Below are 21,726 nucleotides of genomic sequence, written 5' to 3' on the forward strand. Positions count from 1 at the left end.
TATGTACATACAATATATACTATTAGAATAGCATATTAGTATATTACTATAACACTATGCTGCAATATTATTATGAATATTACATGTAAAATATAATATACAGTTATTATATAGTACTATTATTATTAGTATTATCCTTTGTTGGGAGGTATTAGCTGGCCCTGATTGTTTTCTGTCTAGAATTCTGGTTTTCTTTATCTAATGTCCTGATTTTAGAGATTTTTAAAAATACTGGTAGCCAGATTTTGTTCATTTTCATGGTTTCCTCCTTATGATTCTATGTATATAAAGTGTGTTACCAACATATGTGGTAATTGTATTGATTTTTTTTAAAAAAATTATTATTACTAGCTCTACTTGCCATACATTGCTGTGGCCAACCTTCCCTCCCTCTTTCTCTTCTTTCTTTGTCTCCTTCCTTCCCTTTTTCTTTCTTTCCTTCCTTCTCTTTTTCTTCCCTTCCTCCCCCCCAAACTTTTCATTCCCTTCTTCTTTCTCCCCTTTCTTCCTTCTCTACCTATTCTTGGACTTCAATTTCCAGCAGTCCTCCTGATCTATCTACCATAGACCTACCAGCTACCTATCTCTATCTAATCTATCTATCTATCTGGAGGATTGCTGGGATTTGCAGTCCAGGAATAGAAAATGGGAGATATGCAAGGATTGGGGTGCTCTCAAAGAAATCCAAGGAGAAGAAAGCTTGCAGCTTAGAAGCAGTGCATTTGTATCATCCTCGTCTCCCTAAAGCAGTGGTTCTCAACTTGTGGGTCCCCAGGTGTTTTGGCTTACAACTCCCAGAAATCCCAACCAGTTTACCAGCTGTTAGGATTTCTGGGAGTTGAAGGCCAAAACATCTGGGGACCCACAGATTGAGAACCACTGCCCTAAAGGGTCTGATCTAGGAGTTGCTGGGAACTTTAGTCCAGAAGAGAGTGTGGATATCACTACCTCTGAGGATGCTTGCCATAGATGCAGGCGAAAGTCAGGGGAAATGCCTCTAGAACATGGCCCTATAGCCCAAAAAAACCCCACAAGAACCTAGTGATTCCATCCATGAAAGCCTTCGACAGTACAGAGTGTGGATATGCTATTGTGTTTTGTTTGCCAGGAGTCGTTTTTGCACACGAGCTGTAGCACCTTTTTGCTTTTTGGGGGGCTTTTTAAGTCCCTTCCGCTGTGTTTTTCAGTGTTTTTGTGAGTGATGGTCACTTGCTGGTGTGATAGGTGTATCATGTCCAAATTTGGTGTCAATTCGTCTAGTGGTTTTTGAGTTATGTTAATCCCACATTACATTTTTATTTATATAGATTATTATTAAACTTTATTTATACCCCGCGGCTAACATGAGGCCAAGCCCAACGAATAGAGTAAACAAATAAGATACATACAGCAAATAATAATTAAAATTAGAATCACAATAAAAATTGAACTAACGTACTGCAATAAAACAATAACATACAAACAATAAAAGGAAATTAACATAAGGCAAGGAAACATAAGGAAATTAACACAAGGGATAGGCAAGATCTCCCTGCCATTTGTTGCAGGCCATACTTTTGTGCTGTTGGTTGCACCTTGTTGTGGTATGCATGGATGTGTTTGGGAGTGGCCTACTCCCAAACAAGTCCATGCACACAAACATCAAAGCCCTCCATCCCTGAGAATCTAGCCATAATCCTGAACCCAGTTCCAACTTCTCCCCGCCCCCACCGAGCAAAAGGGGATGCCCAACTGGGCAGGGCGTGATCCGGAGCTGAAAGCCGACCCACGCCTCATCCGGTGCGTTTCCTACTCCTCAGGCCCCGCCCATCGAGGGGAGGAGGGAGGGAGGGGAGGGAGGGAGTGGGCGTGGCGGTCCACGTGCGCTCTGCCCCGGGAGCCGCGCGGATTGGCTAGCTGTCCAGCGAGGCCCCGCCCCTCCTGACTGGTGTTTTCCCCTTTCCTGCTCCCCTCCTCCCTTCATTCCCCTCTCGACTCCAGCCTTCGCTTTCCCTTTAAACCCGGGCAGGAGGACCGCCTCTTTCCTTCCTTCCTCCTCCTCTTCCTCCTCCTCGCCAGGCCCGGCGCGTGAGACCAGCTCGCGCTAGAGCCAGAGCAGGCGGGGCCATCTCTCTCTCTCTCTAAGGAGAGTGGAAGGCAGGCAGGAAGAAAGAAAGGCGAGAAGGAAGCAAAGGATAGTAGGAGCAAGGAGAAGGAGGAAGGAAGGGAAGGGGACCCACCTCTCTCTCTCCAAAGAGAGTTGAAGGAAGGCAGGAAGGAAGGGAAGACGAGCCACCTCTCTCTCTGGAAGGAAGGGAAGAGGAAAGCCAGCCAGAGAGAGACGAGCTTCGACGAGCCACCTCTTTTGCCTCAAAGAAAAGGAAGAACCAGAGACAGAGAGGAGCTCCGACGAGCCACCTCTCTTCTCTCTGAAAGGAAGAGCCAGCCACAGAGAGAGGAGCTTCGACGAGCCACCTCTCTTCTCTCTCAAAAGAAGAGCCATAGACAGAGAAGAGCTCCGACGAAGCACCTCGCTTTCAAAGGAAGGAAGGGGAGAGCCAGCCACAGAGAGAGGCACTTCCCACCGGTGGGGCCCACGCAGGACTTTGTTTCTGTCTCCCTCCTCCTTCCCTCCCGCGTCGCATGTCGTTGCCTTGGCCGAGCTGTGCTGCAGCGCCGAGGAGCCAGGCAGCAGCAGGCAAGGGAAGGCGGGCCTTGCAGGAGCAGCAGCGGCAGCAACAACAACAGGGGAAAAGCCGGGTCGGGGAGCCCTTGGCAGCTTCTGGGTGAGTCGGAGGAGGAGAGGAGTGGTTGGGGAAGGCGGCCCAGGTTTGGCCTCTTTGTTTGCCTAGTTGGGAAGGAGGAGGAGGGGGGAAACGCCGGGGGCTTTTGGGGCGCATCTGTGGTGGGGTTCAAGGCGCACACCTGTTCAGAAGGGAAGGCCTGCATCTACACCAGGCCTGAGCCAAGTTGGGCCCTTCAGGTGTTTTGGACTCCAACTCCCACCAATCATCACAGCCTCAGACCTCTTCCTTTCCCCACTTAGCCGCTTTAGAATGTTGAGGCTGGCCAATCAGAAACCATATGCAAATTAGTAGGTCGAGATAGCTCATGCATGGGCCAAGTTGGGCCCTCCGGGTGTTTTGGACTCCAACTCCCACCATTTCTAACAGCCTCGGGCCCCTTCCTTAAGCGGCTGAGGGGGAAAAGGAAAGGGCCCGAGGCTGTTAGAAATGGTGGGAGTTGGAGTCCAAAACACCTGGAGGGCCCAACTTGGCCCAAGCCTGGTTTAGTCTGTAGTGGTGTGTCTACAGTTCCTTTGTGTCTACGCCTTCAGCTTACTTGACATTTGAGGAATGCTGGGCTTCCTGAGAAAAGTTAAGGCTGTAACCAACCAATCAAGAGGCATTTATCAGATCAGGAGAGAGTGAAGGTTACTTCCTGAGGAGGGAAAAAAGTTTATGTAAGGAAAGCCAATCTAGTCGTATACACTCCTGTCTTCATCTTATGTGAACCTCATGTCAGTCTGCCTCTTAAGTTGCTTTTTCTAATCAACTTAATTTATGACTGCAGAGAATGAATCCACTTTAAATCCAGTTTCTGCCTCTTGCAGAATTCTGGGGTTTGTAGTTTATTTATTTACTATATTTGTATACTGCTTTTCTCAGCCCTCGGGTGACTCAAAGCGGTTAACAGTAGCAAAATTTAATGCTCAGAACAACATAAAACAATTAAAAACAATTAAAACAGTAGCATATTAAAGGCTCCTACCTAAACTACAAACCCCAGAGTTCTGCAGGAGGCAGAAACCAGATTTAAACTGAATTCATTATCTAGTGGGATGAGGTATCTATAGAGGCAGCAATCACATTCTTGCTTACCTGAAAGCCATGCGATTTCCTTCTACTAGAACCTCATCATGTCATTTTGATTTGAGTCCATGTGTATCCGGTATGTATGTTTACATGGCATCAAATCATTGCCTATATTCATAAGCCACCTTGAGTCCCCTACAGAGTTGAGAAAGGTGAGGTATAAATATGGTAAATAAATAAAGTGAAGTTATGTGTTCAAAATGCTGCAATTTTGAGCGATTCAGTGATTAATTGCAATCGTTTTGTTCTAAATATCAGGATTTCCTAATTATTACACTTCTGTGGTTATTTGTCAAAAAAACCAAGATTATGGCAACAAGAATGATTGACAACTGGAAAATAGAGGGAGAAACCGTGGAGGCCGTGACAGACTTTGTATTTCTAGGTGCAAAGATTAGTGCAGATGCAGACTGTGGCCAGGAAATCAGAAGACGCTTACTTCTTGGGAGGAGAGCAATGTCCAGTCTTGATAAAATAGTGAAGAGTAGAGACATCAGACTGGCAACAAAGATCCGCATAGTCAAAGCCATGGTATTCCCTGTAGTAACCTACGGATGTGAGAGCTGGACCTTAGGGAAGGCTGAGCGAAGGAAGATCGATGCTTTTGAGCTGTGGTGTTGGAGGAAAGTTCTGAGAGTGCCTTGGACTGCGAGAAGATCCAACCAGTCCATCCTCCAGGAAATAAAGCCCGACTGCTCACTGGAGGGAAAGATACTAGAAACAAAGTTGAAGTACTTTGGCCACATCATGAGGAGACAGGAAAGCCTAGAGAAGACAATTATGCTGGGGAAAGTGGAAGGCAAAAGGAAGAGGGGCCGACCAAGGGCAAGATGGATGGATGGCATCCTTGAAGTGACTGGACTGACCTTGAGGGAGCTGGGGGTGGTAACGGCCGACAGGGAGCTCTGGCGTGGGCTGGTCCATGAGGTCACGAAGAGTCGGAGGCGACTGAACGAATGAACAACAACAAGGACTGTTTTTTTATGATTCTAGATTTGTTTGATGTAATATCTCAAGATGTAGTGAATGTAGGTACTTACATTACTATTTGAGGACTAAATTTCAGTGTCCTTCCCACCCTGCCCTGTATTGTTGTTACACAGTGATGATTTCCTTCACAAAGTTTACACTCTTACCTCTTTGGTAACATGCATATTTCACCATGGTTTATTTGTGTTTCTCACCGCTTGTGTGGTATGTTTCAAAACCTCTTACTAAAGAGTTGAATCAGTTCATTCCCCATACATAGCTCTTTGTTTATTAAATAAAACTTCGATGTCAACTATTTTAAAATAGCTGCTATTTTATTGCTTATTAGGTCTTTTATTATTTTAGTATTCTTAATTGATAGGGTTTTATTGTTTTATGTATAAATGGGGTTGATATTATTGTTACTAATTTAACCTTTTATATTTTGTTGTATGTGTATTGTGTGGCACTATTGAGTGAATCCTGTGAGCTACCCCAAGTCCCTCCAGAAAGATGGTAGCAGGATACAAATAAATATTATTATTATTATTATTATTATTATTATTATTATTATATTGGTGGGTTGCTGTGAGTGTTCCAGGCTGTATGGCCATGTTTCAGAAGCATTATCTCCTGATGTTTTACCCACATCTATAGCAGGCATCCTCAGAGGTTGTGAAGTTTGTTGGAAACTAGGCAAGTGAGGTTTATATCTGTGCAATGTCCAGGGTGGGAGAAAGTACTCTTGTCTGCTTGAGGCCAGTGTGAATGTTACAGCTGGCCACATTGATTAGCATTTAATGGCCTTGCAGCTTCAAAGCCTGGCTGATTGCTGCCTGGGGAATCCTTTGTTAGAAGGTGTTAGCTGGCCCGATTGTTTCTTTTCTGGAATTTGAGTGTTGCTTTTTATTTGCTGTCTAGCGTTTAGAGTTTTTTGAAAAATACTGGTGGCCAGATTTTGTTCATTTTCATGCTTCCCTCCTTTCTGTTGAAATTGTCCACATGGTTGTGAATTTCAATGGCTTCTTTAGGTAGTCTGACATGGTGGTTGTTAGAGTGGTCCAGCATTTCTGTGTTCTCAAATAATATGCTGTGTCCAGGTTGGTTCATCAGGTGCCCTGCTATGGCTGACTTCTGTGGTTGAATTAGTCTGCAGTGCCTTTCATGTTCCTTAATATCTCTGCAGACCTCTTTAAAAATATGTATCAGTGTTGTAGTGGTCTATTTGACTGACAGGCCTATAAGCAAGAGTCGAATTGTGTTCTTCCCATTCCATCAAAATAAATCTTCAGGAGAGTGATGGTGGGGGGCAGACACTAAAAAGGCTTAGGTTACTCAGTGTTGATACCCCCATAAAAATGGTTCTCAAATAGAAGTAAAATAAGTGCACGGTTTCATGAGCGATGGCCCCCTAGCTTACCTTTCTTAACCAACCCTAACACTTATAGTTGTTTCCTGGCACAATTCAGAAAGCTGAGCCATAAAGGCATGTACAGCTGAGATTTTGGTTATTTGAAGGGCTCATGTTTACAACAAACAAACATGAATGGTAGAAACTCTGTCTAATTTCTCTACTAAGGGTGCTCCAGCCATCAAGAAAGCCTTCTTCCGCTTTCCCATCAAATGTCCCCATGGAAATAATGGGACCAAGAGAAGGGCCTCCTCTCAAGCTCCCAAAATCCAGCAAAAGTAATACGAGAGAGTACAGCCCTTCAAATAACCAAAATCTCAGCTGTACATGCCTTTATGGCTCAGCATTCTGAATTGTGCCAGGAAACAACTGTAAGTGTTAGGGTTGGTTAAAGCCACCTTGAGTCTGAAAGAGTAGGATATAAATAAGTAAAAGTAAGATATAATATAAAAAATTAAGTAAATAAAAATGTGCCTCAAAGAGTTGTGTCATGTGCTGTATCTAAGTTTCATATTTCTTGCTAACATACATTCGGTCCTCCATATTCACGGGTTCTGTATCCACCGATTCAGTCAACCATAGCTTGAAAATATTTGGGGGAGGCGGGGATCTAAAAATACATCCTATTTTTGCCCTGCACTAAGCATTTTGCTCATGTGTAGGTATAACCTTCAATAGCCTCCTACCATTTCACTGATCCATCAGGCTCTGTCCTGCACTCATTTGAGTTCTTCACCATTTTATATAAAGTAAAAGTCATTTTACTATGCTTGAGCATCCTTGGATTTTGGTATCTACATCCATGTGTATGTGTCCTAGAACTAAACCTCCATGGATAGCAAGACCCAGCTATATTTAAGTTTGGAGGAAGGTGGGGATTATATCTTCCTTTTAGTTCACCCTTGATTGCCCATCAGCCTAAGTCCACTATCTTTGCAATCAAGCTGAAAGAGGTTGAATAATATCTGACATCTAGTCGTCCTTCTTGAGGCCTCTGTATGCTACTGAAGTACTGCTATGGGAAAGAAGGAAAGCTACTGTAAGTTATGGAGTACAATTTCTAGAATTACCAGATGATATAATAAATTAGGGATACTGGGCATTGTAGTCCAAAAAGTAATTTTTCCCCACTCTCTCCAGTTGAGAGGAAAGCAGTGACTATTGGGAGAACAATTGAGCATGGAAGTATGATGAACTTCACAGGAGGAATTCTAGACCTTTGCTGAGGAATTGATTAACATGTACTACTTTGACATGATTCTGTTTTAGGAAGTATTTTCTTTGGCTTCTTTGAATTATTTCTCATTGGCTTGAAAAGTTGTCTGCCCTCCTGAAGGAGGAGGAAGAGGAAGCAAAAATATGGAAGTACCTTGATGATACATAGTCCTTTGTTGTTCAGTGTTGCTGCCAGCTAATTTCCCTGTGCTAGCTTTATGTTCCTGTAAATGTTATGTAATAATGCTTCACTTGGCAGGATCTGTTTGTCATTCTAGCAGTGCAGCCTTTTCTCCCAATGCTGGTTTGTGCAAGACAGTTTTCATTTTGTAAATAAAGAGTAGGCTGGATCCCAACGATTAATGGCCTAAATCCTATTATTTGTGCTGATTACAATAAACCCATTAATTCAGTTGGATTTGCCTATAACGTATGACCCTCATATCTGCAGGAGTGCTACCTGCCGTTTCACTTGCCCACATCTGGAAAAAAAAGTTCTCTAGGCATTTTCTAGGTCTTCCAGTACTATTCTATGTCATGCTTCCACCAGAAGTTGTTCTTTTTTATACACTTCACCATTATCCTTTGTTTCATTTTTCCATGGTGAACCTAGGAATGTATTCCGGGCAGATATAGGAGTAAAATTTAATAATTGATTTGGTGAGGGACTAATCAATGACAAACACAAGACCTCTGTGCTGAATCCTACCTACCATGTCATTTTATGTGGCCCTTGAAGCTTTCAGTGCCTGGGCAACATAGTTTCATTTATACATTCGTACATTTACAACTGGTCCTTGGAAGACAACCATAAGGCTGATGTGGCCCTTGGTGAAAATGGATTCCACATCCTTGGTGTAGATGAACCTCTCCTGATCCAGTGGAGAAGGAGATTGCAACTTGCATTTCCCCATGCCATTCAAAAGAGTTGTCTTTCCTCTCTGGAGCAGATAGATTCCCAGGAATGCAATATGCTGAAAGAGGAGGGGAAATGCAAAAAGATTGCTGCCCTCCTCGCAAGTAGAAGAATTCAGTAAACTGTGCTTCACTGAAGAGATGTTTTTCATGTCTTAGGATACAGTTCTTTCAGCTAAAGAAGTGGCCATTTTTCTGGTGCAAAATTACATTTTTCTTAATTTTCTACATAGCGCTTTTGTGTCTTCTTTACTAATAAAATACACAAGATAGGAATGAAGTGAAAATGCATGCTCAATGATGAGGAATTATATTACCAGTCTACAGAAAGATGGCAAGATCCACGTGTACTCATGTTTAAGCATAGTGTAAGATGGAGTGAATTGCCTTTTTCCAGATATTTGAATTTTGAAACCCATTCACACAAATGTAGCCAGATTATGTGGAGGATCTATGCCTGATAGTCAATACTAAGACAAACATGCCTGGGCAAATCCCCTTCTGTGCCACTTTCCAACCTGTGAAAAGCCATTATCTCTAAAATTACATCATTTTGTGAAGCTCAAGAAGATTTAGCAATTCAAACTTATTCCGTCTGTCTTGAACAAAACTGAAGGCAGCATCATTCCAGTTTTTAGGATTAATTTATGCCACAAAATGACTACATGAGCAGCAAAAAGGGAGGCCACTGATTGTTTGTATATAACATTGCCAGGATACTTGGCTCTTACCCCAACAGAACATTTTGTGGTCATACCTGGAACACCTTTATGATATTTGCTTTACCTTATGAGAATGACTGGAAATCCTGTAGCACCTTCTATGCTGTTCAAGTCATGTCAGAATTCTTGATCTCAAGGACTTTGCGCTTTCAGCCACCAGTTTCACCATAGTTTCTGGGAGGAGTGGAGTCCTCCCACATGGCAAGTCTCTTTATCTTACTTGCCCTTTTGGTTTCTATGCCATGAAGATAACATCCATAATACCTAATGCACACAGTTGTAACCATGTATTAGAATTCATCACTGTAGTTCCAAGCAGGCTGTATCTTGGTTTCCCCCCTTGCAAACAGTGGTAAATTGAGACAATGGAGTGGAGCAACTAAAACTTGCTGAGTCCACTTGCTTCCCTAGAAGAATAAGATACTTTTCTTGTTAAAATTGTTTTACTGCAATATTATTTGGGGGACTTGACATTTCTTTATAAATTGCATTGGGGCTTCTTCGGTGGAAAGATTAAAGAGAGTTACGATGTTGTTTCTATTCCAGAGGATCAATAACAGACCAACAACTTGGCCAAGATTTCTTTTGCAATATACTGTATTGAGATTCTTCAGTTGCTGGCAGAAAGTTTAGAAAATTACTCTTTTGATATATAAATGACTACTTTAAGTTGTTGTGACGAAGTTTTATTTTCACTTTCTATTTGTAAAAATGCAAGGAGTACGTTCATTATCAAAGAAGTCAAACATTTATGTAAGTAATATTAATGCCATAATAATAATATCATCATCATCCCCCCCCTCTGTGTGTGTGTGTACACACACACACACACACACGTACACATAAGTCAAAGTTCATTTGTTTGCATGTATATACATTTGCATGTATTTTCCAAGATAGCCCCCAATTCCGGAGAACACTGTAATGCCCTACAACATCAGATCTGGACCAAAGTTGGCACACAGACACCTATGACCAACTGAACATACTGGAGGGGTTTTTTTTGGGGGGGGGGGAGGTTGACCCTGGATTTGGGGAGTTATATTTCACCAACATCCAGAGAGCACTCTGAACCCAGCCTATGATGTATCTGGACCAAACTTTGCACACACCCCCCCCCCCCCCAAACATGGCCATGTTTTAATACTAATGGGGTTTGGGGTGGTTTGACCTTGAATTCTGGAAGTTGCGCTCTGAACCCTGCCAACAGTAAATCGGGACCAAACTTGACACACATAACCAACATGGCCAATATTGAAAACTGATGGAGTTTAGGGAGGGGGATGATCCATGATTTTGGGAATTATTGTTCACTTGCAATATCAAGAACTCAACCAACGATATATCTGGATTTTGGGAACTGTAGCTCACTCACAATCAAAGAAATCCGTGAACTCAACTGATGATGTATCTGGATCAAACTTGGCACACATACTGAACATGGCCAACTTTGAATACTGGTGGTATTGGGGGGGAGGGGGTATTATTTTTTATTTCATTCTTAATACTAATGTGTTACTTTCAGCCATGACCGAGGAACTTTGATCTTGATGAAATTAGTAAATATGAACATATCTATTTGTCAGTCAAGTCAAATATCAAATAGGAAATTCTGTTACACCAGTTTGATATCACAGATAGTTCATGTTGGTTATCAAATAGGCAACACCTAAATCTTACACTGTTTGCTGAACTAGTTTGATATTGATGTGTTTCCACTGGGTTCTAAGTTTTGTAGGTATCTGTGTGTTGATCACTGTTTTACCCAAAACAATTCTCTTTCCTTGTCTTCAGGAATTTATTAAGGTAGGCACAGTGTAATTAAAACTTCTTTACTGTGGCAAAAACCTGGTGTTTATGATGTGTGTGGTGCATCAAAGGCATGCTGAGCAGTATTTTGTGGTGAGTATGTGTTGTTGAAGGCTTTCATGGCCGTAATCACTGGGGTGCTGTAAGTTTTTCGGACTGTTTTTCGGACATGTTCAAGAAGCATTCTCTCTTGATGTTTCGCCTGCATCTGTGGCAGGCATCCTTAGAGGTTGTGAGGACTTCTCTGTACAGTTTTGGTTCTGTCCACCCAGACTTTGACTTCCAGGCTTTGACTTCGAAGAAATGCCAAGTGAAATGAAAATAATTTAGAACATTCCAATTTTTCTTCATTTGCTTTCATTGCCTGTTCCAAGTATTTATCTAAAATGTTAGATAAATAAGTTTAAGCATAGACCATCACCACAAAAGATTAAGTACAGCCTACATGCAAAGCCAACCATAATAAAACATAGCTGAGAATACTTAAAGAGCAGTGGTGTATCAGACACAGTCAGAAGCTTGTGGCAAATGTCAAAACTAAATTAATTTTTTGTCAGTTCAAGGATGAACTAAAGTAGATAATTAAACATTATAGTAAAGGGTATTGTGTTTGTGTGCTTCTGGTGGCAGGCACCCCAGTAATGTTGAATATTGCATGTATTCTAGTTGTTCAGTGACATCCCATTCATGAATGTCACTACAGTACTGTTTAATTTCTTCATTACTACATCTAGGGCTGGAAATATTCCAGACACCCAACAGTTAAGTGGAACCATTAACTTCTTTTCTCCTCCTGTTAGAGCAGTTACTATTGTCACATTGTGAGAATAGGGGCTGTGGGAAGTACTGTACAAACCAAGACTGACATTTAAAAAGAACATTGTGGGGGAGGGTCACAGTGGATGCTCCTGCTGTAACAAGTTTTGTGTTTAACATGAATTAGCATTCATTAGAATTGAATTCACTGTGTTGGGGGAAAAAAGAGTTGTTGAAGAAGGACCGGTTATTTGACAATGACCCTTTACACTTGTGGATTCTGCTTTTCTTTGCACAGAAAGAAGACATCCTTTTGATGTCCAGATCATCCAATTTTATATATAAGTGGTGTCCAAAGACATGTCTTCAGAATATGAACGACCCTTCCCAATTTCTGTTATCAAAAGAAGGTCCTAATTCTGAATCATACTATTGGTCAGTCTCTAGACTCTAGAATTGTCAGCTCCAGTATGTCCTGGTGGTTTGTCATCTAAGTATTAATGAGGTCCAATCATGCTTAGTTTCCAAGAATCTGGAATATTGACTAAGTTCAGGGTGTTGTGATGGACTATGCCATCATATAGCCTAGCTCTCTTATTCTGTTTTTCCCCCTCCTCTTGTGTTCTCTCTTTAGTAGGGAGGAAGCAGGAAGCCAAAGCTGTGTTGTTGTGCAGGATTTTTTTATTCCCTTGGAATTTTTTTGCATAAAATATTGGGAACATTAATTCTTAATAGAGCCAATTATTACAAATTTAATATTTTCTGAAACTAATTTATGTCAACAAATAAAAATGTAGTGTTAAATTTCAGATATTGTTTGCAGCGCAAAGAAGGGGTGAAAGCAGGAAGTGGTTAGGAGCATTTGTTCTGTTTCCTTGAAGTTTCAGACAGGATGCTTTTACGGAACAAAAATAACTGAAAATTAATCCAAGGGTGGCAACTCTCAAACGTTTCCCGTAATAAAGTCATTTTTTTTTCACATTGGTGATTTTTCTTTTTATGTAATGGTTCCTCTTCTGTTTTAAAAGAGTATTACTGAAGAGGGCAGGTGACAAACAAAAGCTTGTTTTTCTTTGTTTGCAATTGTTAGTATTAGCAATGGGTTAAACCCTTGTGTTGTCAGGACTGAAGACCAACAGTTCTGAACACCTGTCAGCTCCAGATCCCCATGCAGGGGCATGAGAGAAACCTCCCACAAGGATGGTAAAACATCAAAACATCCAGGCGTCCCCTGGGCAACGTCCTTGTAGACAGCCAATTCTCTCACACCAGAAGCAACTTGCTGTTTCTCAAGTTGCTCCTGACATGGAAGGAAAAAAGTCAGTTCACCAGTCAGAAATGAATTGCTAGGAGTTAGTGGTAATTCTGAATGAGCCATACCCAGAATGGTTGGGTAAAGTGTAGGTTCAGGGCTGCTTTCTATCCGCTAGCAGTATTTTTTTAAATAAATTACTTCTGAGGTGTTGAAGGCATATGTTTGGCGGGGTCAAAACTTACGCAAAAAAAACAACAAACAAAAAAGTGGTTTTTGTTGTAGTTTTTGTTTTGTTTTGTGAGAATGTTCCCAGAGGCATGAGGACATTTTCTTAATATTTTTCAACTCCCTTGTCCAATTTATGCCCAAAAGACCTTTTCTCTCTCACTTCAAATATGCCATTTTTTGTTGTTAATAATACCGTATCTCCTCTGGGTAAAAAACAACCCAGGAAGGTCCAAAACCATGGTTCGAATGTACCATGTACCCTAGAGGGTGTTGGGCCCAAACCTGATATTTTTTGAAGTTGGTGCAGTGGAAGATACAGCCCTCCAAGGTATCCTAGGGACTAATGCAGACCCTTGCTTTCTACAGTTGCCCATCCCAACCTGAAATATATGCTAAAACATTTGTAGTAAAACTGCCTTGGAGCCTTAATACCCCTTGGAACCTTCTTGCAGCTGAAATACTGGATCACAAGGAAGACACTCCCTAAGAGCAGCTGTGCATGATTAGATCCATCCTCATGCAAGGAAAGTTAATTTTGTCTTGTGTCGCTTAAAATTACTCTTGAGGAATTAACAGTTTTCTTGGAAAGCTGCCAGTGTGCCCTTAAAATCCACATCATGTGTCCCAAGTGGAATGTAGCAGTGTTCTTGGCAATGTCATGCTACTTTGTGGGTTTTCTGGTGTATTTTTAAAGTCCTGCTCCTGTAGCTCATGGAGTATTAGGAGGAGAATTAGTTTTCACCAACAGGTATGCACATATGCTCCAATGCTGACTGTACTTGCTTATCTCACTTAAATGCCTGAAGGATAGCATACTGACTGTGAAGCAATTTAATATCTGAAAAATTCTTTTAAAAACTGGAATCTGTTCAGAGGGAGGCAATGTAATGAGAGTACATAAATATACAGGTATTAGGTTCTTAAAGTCTATACATCTGTGTTTGGGCTTGGACTTGTAATATCATTTTATAAGTCATATTTTCCAGTCACATAATACAATTCACAACTGGCTTGTGAAGCAAAACCTAGACCTGGCATGGGCAAGCTTCAGCCCTCCAGCTGTTAGGGGTTATGGGAGTTGAAGTCCAAAACATCTGAAGGGCTGAAGTTGCACATGCCTGGTCTAGAATGTCTCTTTGCACTGAGATGCTATGATCTCAGATAGAGTACCGTCTTCAGAAGAGATCTGACCATATTGCCTCCCCTTCTAGCTCGTGAGGAAACCAGAATTAGCATTCTGTGAATAAGCCATGGTAGGATTGTGAAAAGGTGTGGACCCACAGAGCCAAAGCCTTGTCATCCCTGTAGCAGCTGGTATAAATTATTTTTTCTTATTTTGGAAACAATGTAGGAGTGAATTTCGAAAAAATAAAAAACCTTGAACTGGGGAGAGTCAGATTCCACCTCCATGAATTGATCTGCTTGTTTCTCTGACACTGGAAGCCTTCTGGTTAGTAATTCAGAAATTCCAGTTCTTCTCTAGGTCTACGTTTCTGCTGTCACCGTGGTTTGATGAGTGTCAATGGCATTACTATTTTATTCTCATCTACAATGTGACTAGAGAAAAATAAAATAATTCCTTTTTGTTTTCTTTAAAGCATTTGTCTATTGACACTCAGTCTACCAAAGCTCCTCAATGTATAGTTCTAGGTGCCTGACTCTGCCTGTTACCATCACACTAGCCTGGAGTATTTTCTGATTTTATAAAACTATTTTGGTATAATACCAGGGCACTCATCATTACTAGCAGTGGGGAAAGACCTGAATATTTTCCCTTACAGTTTGAAGAATACTTTGTTGAAATTATTTTGAAAAATCTTTCTAGGTGTGTAGTGTCAGTGCTGGCGTGGCCCTTCAGCTATATTTAAGGACTTAAGCTCGAAGCAGTAATATAAATGCTTCTCCCACCTCTACTTCTGCAATATTCACTGTGGAGCGCAGTCTGAGATAAGATAAATGTCAAGGAGCGGTTTGAAAGGTATTGTTACCAGACATTCAGAAAACTACAGTTGAAACAGTGAACTCACAACTAAAGTATTAGCACATCATAGGCAGTGCCAGATTTAGGACAAGTGTGGTACTGTACCTCTTACTTACTTGGGCCCTAAAGGAGGGAGGCCCGGTAGGTCTACACTGCCTGCTTTGTGGCACACTCCCATAAACTATCAACTCCATCGTTATGTCTGGAATCATTCCGAAACAACACATTCAAATGTATAATTGCACCACATAAGCAAAATCCCTCATAAAACTTTTGGAAGATGGGCCACCCTGGCCAATGGGGCCTTATTCTTAAGCACACCTGAGCACAATGGCAAATCTGGCACGATCATAGGGCATTAGCATTGCGCAAGGTGGCAAATCTGTATTTTTTTAAAAAATGAGTGAAATATTGAGACTTTGAAGCTAGTTAACCTCAGAACAGTACTATGTTACCTAATTATAGTCAAAGTACTCTGTCCCTGATTTTCAGTCTGGATTTTTTTTTGTAGCCAGCCTTATTTGTCAGAGTGCTGTACTTGATATTCATATTAGTAAAATACTGCTGGAGACATAAAAAAGAAGTTATGCAAATGAGGTGAAAAGACAAACTCTTAAATTGTGATGCCTGCTGCAAAAAGAAGTAACTTCTGCCTTTCCCTTTGGCCTGAGGAACAAAACTGTGGCAAACTCAAATTGTTATTTTTGACCTTGTTAGAACCATTATTCCCCTGATATGTTTTAGGTAGGATTGAGACCATGGAATTGTTTCAAGTTCTTGTTGTGGTTGAATGACATAAATCCTGAGAAGAGAGAGAGATGCAGGCCAACTGTAATGAGGAACATTTTAATTACTAAGTTTTCATTTTCAGGTTAGGTCCCTAAAGTGAATCTCTTGAGAGCTAATGGCACAAGATGCATGTAACTGAGCTCTGAAAAGCAGCTTCTAGAAAAGCTGTCTTTGAGCAAAAAAGTGGCAGGGATGGGAGTCCTTAATTCTCTTTTCATTTGCTCTTTCACTGCTATGGATAGTCATTCCAACCACTTTTTTCCCTCCCAAGTGTGATTCTAGCAGAATTTTGGAAAGTATCTTGTAGGGACTATACTTCTTGTGTTTCTTGTAGAAAATATAGGGGAGCTTCTTTTCCATTATATGTACACAGTGAAGGGAGCAAATATCTGTATGTTTGGAAATGGGAGTATGACTGTAATTATTTCATACAGAGTCAGTTTTCTGATCAGCACTGGCAATTCTTGCAAACTGGGAAGTGTGACCATGAGAATGTGTGGTATGGACATGAGCATGGAAGATTTAGGTATGTTCTTGAAGTGCTAATGAATGCTGTGACTAGAGGGTATTTTTTTTTTACTACCAATGAAATTGCCTGGATACAGCTAAGAGTGAGGTTACAGAGAGATGGTGGTAAACTGAGAACTATTTTAGGCAGTAATATAAATAGTGAATCTATGAATAACTTGTTCCTCAGTTACTCTGCTGCTATTGCAATATTTGAACCACTGGAACTTGTGTCCATATATATGTCCAAAAAAAGTTCATCTTGGAAAAAGGCATGTGATCACGGATGATTTGTGGATTGGGGATCCAGAAGCAGTGGAACTGCTACCCCAACTGATTGCACTAATAATTTTAATATTGGTCAAGTAGCCTTCCAACAAGTTATTTGGGATCAGAACTGTTTTGAATTTTGTATCCTTCTGGAATACCTGTCTTTGCATATAGGTACATAATGAGGTATGCTGAAGATGAGACTCAAATTGAAACATGAAATTAATTTCTGTTTCAAATACATGTTAGACACATAGCCTGAAGGTAACTTAATACATGATATAATGCTTTGAGTTCACTTAACTATCAGAAAGCAAAGGTGTCACTGTCAGCCACCCATGTGAACAATTTGGTATTTTGGGATTCCTGATAAGGGATGTTCATCCTATACCTGAATTGTCCCTGACATCAATCAGTTAATGGTTATATTTGTTTTAAACTCAAACAGTTTCTCTTTTTAACAATTTGTTTTCCTAAAACAATCTTGTAGAAGCACTGTTTCTTTTGGTTTTTTTGAAATAGAAAAAAATAAATATATTAGGCAAAAGCTGGTGTGGAATGTTAACATAGTTGGATTATTTTTGTTTGATCAGGATATGATAGATTTGAGAGATATTATAATTATGAGGGCAAAGAGTTGGACAGAGTAAAACCTAAGGAGTTGAATACCTAATTATTTCATTCACAAAAGTATCTCAATGAGGTTCAATACACTATTCACATTTGTTTCCTTATTCTTGAATAATCCGTGTAGCTTTCCTTCGTGTTTTATCTTTATAATGAGCTTACATACCTCTAGAAAGGTTTCCTAATAAGGTTCTGCTGGGAAAGCTAGCTTATGGTGAGGAGGTGGGAAGGCTAAAACAAGCATACTACACTCACTTTTATTTTCAACTTGGCCTCAGCTGACGCCTGGCTACTTCCTGCTTGTAAGCCTGTGGCTAATAATGGAAGAGTGTTGCATTTAATATCAATTAAATGATAGACTTTGTATGTTGCAGTCTTCATCTCAAATTGGCCTTGGGCAGGAAGTGAGTTTCCTTGGCATAGCAATTATTCTTGATCACAGGAAATAAAGAACATTCTAGGTATAGGTTTGAATTACCTTTTCATTTGTCAACCAAACTATGCAGTGTTGGTACCAGTGAATTAAAAGTCCTAGAATCTAGGTGTTCAAATGTTAGCATCTTAATATTACCTTCTGCATTTATATTTGGAAACTATTCTTATCATGCTTGGCTTTTCTGTATCTTAATTATGAGGTATAGAAACAGATTAGCTGGATATATGTGGGAAGGAATACTGCATGCTGAAAATTTCCACTTGTAGTCTATATAGTGTTGTGAGCACAAGCAATTATACCTCTCTTTGAAAGGGAGCTATGCAATTCTGAAAAGTATGGTATCAAGTAGGAATTACAGTCTGCATACAGTTGGATGGAGATCTTAATGAAAGATTAAAATTGCATGTGTGCATCCATCTCATATATATTTTAAAGTCACATTATTTTATGTCTGTAAATCGTCATCTGTAAGTGTAGCAAAAAATTATAACGAGAAAATGACAAACTTTAATTATAGAACAAATTCTGTTACCCTTTATAAATGTGTAGACTTTTCTTTTGTTTTTCTTGGCACTATAGATGTTTTAGTTAAGTGCTGATGCAATTTGGAAATGGCAAGGCAGTATTCATCGTGAACTTCAGTGTTTGGAATTGCTTAGAGTGACTTTGGTAGATTGCACAGCCTTCTTCTAACTCACTGCTTCTTAATCTGGGGATCAGGGTCCCAAATGGCATCCTCTTAGCTCAATATTGGGGTCACAAAAATTGACAACAGTAAAAAGTGAGTGAATGTTTTAGACATTTACACAAATCTGTTCACAACAGTTTTTAGTGTTTACTGTGGACTCTGCAGAAAATGCTTCAGCTATCTATATATATAAATCTGTTCTGGGTGTTAAACGGAGCCGCAAAACAAAAAAAAACCCCAACAGAAATTAACCAAAATTCCCATGCACCTACCACAACCACAAGGTACGAACAAATCGAATCAAAATGAAAAACAACACAACAACACACTCACAAAATGACAAAACAACTGAGCATGCGCAATGGCACCCAGCCGCAAGTTCCATGGCGCGCGCACATGGCCTGCCGGCCAATGCTCCCTCCGCGCAAGCCACGCCCCCATCCTCCCTCACCACGCAAAGGCGGAGAACCTACGTTTGCTTACGTCGAAGGCTCCGCTGGACGGGAAGCCCTTTGCCCATGCTCCCCGTCGGGAAGCAGCAGCGCCGCCGCCGAGTGCCGCAGTCTTCCCTCGCCAGGAAAAGAAGCCCCAGCCGACGGAGGAGCGCTCCGGAAAGCTACTGAGGCGAAACTCAAGGAACGCTGCTTTTGCCGCCGCTCTTCCCTCTCGGCTCTTCCGTCTTCCCTCCCTCCCTCTGCCTCCCGCTTCCTTCTTGCCTTTTTGGATGGCTCCGGCTGGAGGGAGGGACGATGGAAGAGCAGCAAAAGAGGCGAGTGCTGGGAAGGGAAGGGAAAGGCGGGGGGGGGGAGAGGAGGGGGAGGCTCTATCCCTTCTCCCCTCCTTCTTCTTCCCCTCCAAACCCCGCCCCTTCCCACCCTCTCCAAATCATCCCACCTCCCCTCCTTCTTCCCCTCCAAACCCCGCCCCCTCCAAGCCCTGCCCCTTCCCGCCCTCTCCAAATCCATCCCTCCTCCCCTCCTTCTTCTTCCCCTCCAAGCCCCGCCCCCTCTAAGAGAAGGAAAGAAGGAAAGAGAGAAGGAAAGAAAAAAGAGACAGCAGAAGAGAAAGAAAAAGGGGGGAGGAAGGAAAGACATAGAGAAGGAAAGGTGGGAAGGAAGGAAAGAAGGAAGAAAGAGAAAGGGAGGTAAAGAAAAAGGAGGAAGGACGGAAAGTAAGAGAAAGAAGGAAGAAGAAAAGGAAAGAAAAGGAAAGATGGAAGGAAAGATAAGAGAGACAGCAGAAGAGAAAGAAAAAGGGGAAGGAAGGAAAGAGGTAGAGAAGGAAGAAATGAGAGAAAGAGGGTGGGAAAGAAAAGGGGGGGAGGAAGGAAGGAGAGAAGGAAAGAAAAAAGTGAATGAAGGAAGGAAAGAGGGAGTGAAGGAAGGGGGAAGATGTAGAGAAAGAGGGAGGGAAGGAAAGAGAAGGAAGAAAAGAGAGACAGCCGAAGAAAAAGGGGGAAGGAAGGAAAGAGATAGAGAAGGAAGAGGAGAAGGAAAGATGGGAAGGAAGAAAGGAGGGAAAGAAGGAGAGAAAGAGGGAAGGTTGGCCACAGCAAATAAAAAGTGAAAGAAGGAAGGAAACATGGAGGGAAGAAAGGAGGCAAAGGAAGAAAGGGGGAGGGAATGAAGGAAAGAGAAGGATGAAACCAAGGAGCGAAAGAAGGAAAGAAAGAAAGAAAGAAAGAAAGAAAGAGGAAGAGAAGGAAGAAAGGAGAGAAAGGGGGAGAAAAAGGGGTAAGGAAAGAGAGAAGGTACCTCTCTTTCATAATAGACCAGATATCTACCTCTACTATGAAAAGATTTACTATAGGCCACAGCAACGCGTGGCAGGGTACAGCTAGTACTTCATAAAAAAGAAAAGCATTCTATTTAGCATGCCTTTCCCATGCCAATTTATTATGAGTAAATGTTGGATTTGTATTCCTGTTTTAAATACCTATATACTCAGAGTCACATAAACAATTATCAGTGGAAAGGGGTCATGTGTGGAAAAGGCTTAAGAAGCCCTGACCCAAGCTGAAGTCCTCCACATGTGTTTGACTATTTATTTATTTATTTATTTATTTACTATATTTCTATACCGCCCTTTTCAGCCCGAGAGTGACTCAGGGCAGTTTTAAAAACTGCACAATTCGATGCCACAATAATATAATAATATAATATAATATAATACATAATATAAATAGTTAAAAGCATGTTGTTGTTCATTCGTTCAGTCGTCTCCGTCTCTTCGTGACCTCATGGACCAGTCCACGCCAGAGCTCCCTGTCGGCCATCACCACCCCCAGCTCCTTCAAGGTCAGTCCAGTCACTTCAAGGATGCCATCCATCAAAGCATATAACATCCATAAAATTCCATGAACAAAAAAATCAATAAAACATAAATCCTCCACATCTCATTTCCAGAATCATTATCCAGTTGCAATTGTCCAGCTGTTCCGAGGGTGGGGGCCGATCTAATGTCCCTGGGGAGGGCATTCCATAGCCGGGGGGTCACCACTGAGAAGGTCCTATCTCTCACCCCCGCCAATTGAACCTGTGAAGAAGGCGGGACCGAGAGCAGGGCCTCTCCAGAAGATCTTAAATTTCTGAATGGTTCATAAATAGAGATATGTTCGGACAGATAAGCAGGGCCAGAACCGTTTAGGGCTTTATAGGCTAAAGCCAGCACTTTGAATTTTGCCCGATAGCAGACTGACAGCCAATGGAGCTGGCGCAACAGAGGAGTTGTATGCTCCCTGAGCGCCGCTCCTGTTACAGCTCCCCCTCGTGCCAGCCAGCATGAACAGTAACTCTGTTGACTTGGATGATGGGAGCTGTAGTCTGATACATGTGGTATGCCCCAGATTGAGAAAATTAAACGTAACACTCCAAACTCGTAAAGTAGTCCCAGGGGCTGTTGGAAGTATTTAACATTTTCCCTGCTGGTGGGACTTTTTCATGCTCAAAATGTCTTGAATCTGAGTTTCAAATACATGCTTAAGGCAAAATGCCTTCATGGAGATCTGTTTGAAGGAATGGATGCCTTCTTCTTTCCATGCAGTCCAGTCATATTTGTTGTGTAGGATTGAATGAGTCTTCAGAGCACATTTATGGTATGTGGAGGGAGTGGGGGAGAGAAAGGTGACATTTGGTAGTCTAAAGGAAATTGTTTAGACATGAAATGGAACATACTATTTTCTAGAATAGCAGTAGAGTCAGTTTTGAGCTAGATTACTTGAGAACAGAAAGTGGCTGGATTCAGTTTAATTTCTTCCTGGATGTCAGAGCAGTAAACTTGCTTTTTGGAGAAGCT

At 41.4% G+C, this 21,726-nt stretch overlaps 1 protein-coding gene across 3 annotated transcripts in view; it reads left to right on the forward strand.

The window, feature by feature from the left end:
- Window positions 1–1,953: 1,953 nt before the first annotated feature.
- The window catches only part of SUSD6 (sushi domain containing 6), a 79,948-nt gene continuing 60,175 nt past the window's right edge, over window positions 1,954–21,726 (forward strand). For all 3 annotated transcript variants that reach the window (XM_060761942.2, XM_060761985.2, XM_060761950.2), the window contains exon 1: window positions 1,954–2,765. The gene's annotated coding sequence lies outside the window, so the exon portion shown is untranslated. The remainder of the gene's footprint in view (window positions 2,766–21,726) is intronic.

Source organism: Anolis sagrei, chromosome 1, assembly GCF_037176765.1.
Source record: "Anolis sagrei isolate rAnoSag1 chromosome 1, rAnoSag1.mat, whole genome shotgun sequence".
NCBI lineage: Eukaryota > Metazoa > Chordata > Lepidosauria > Squamata > Dactyloidae > Anolis > Anolis sagrei.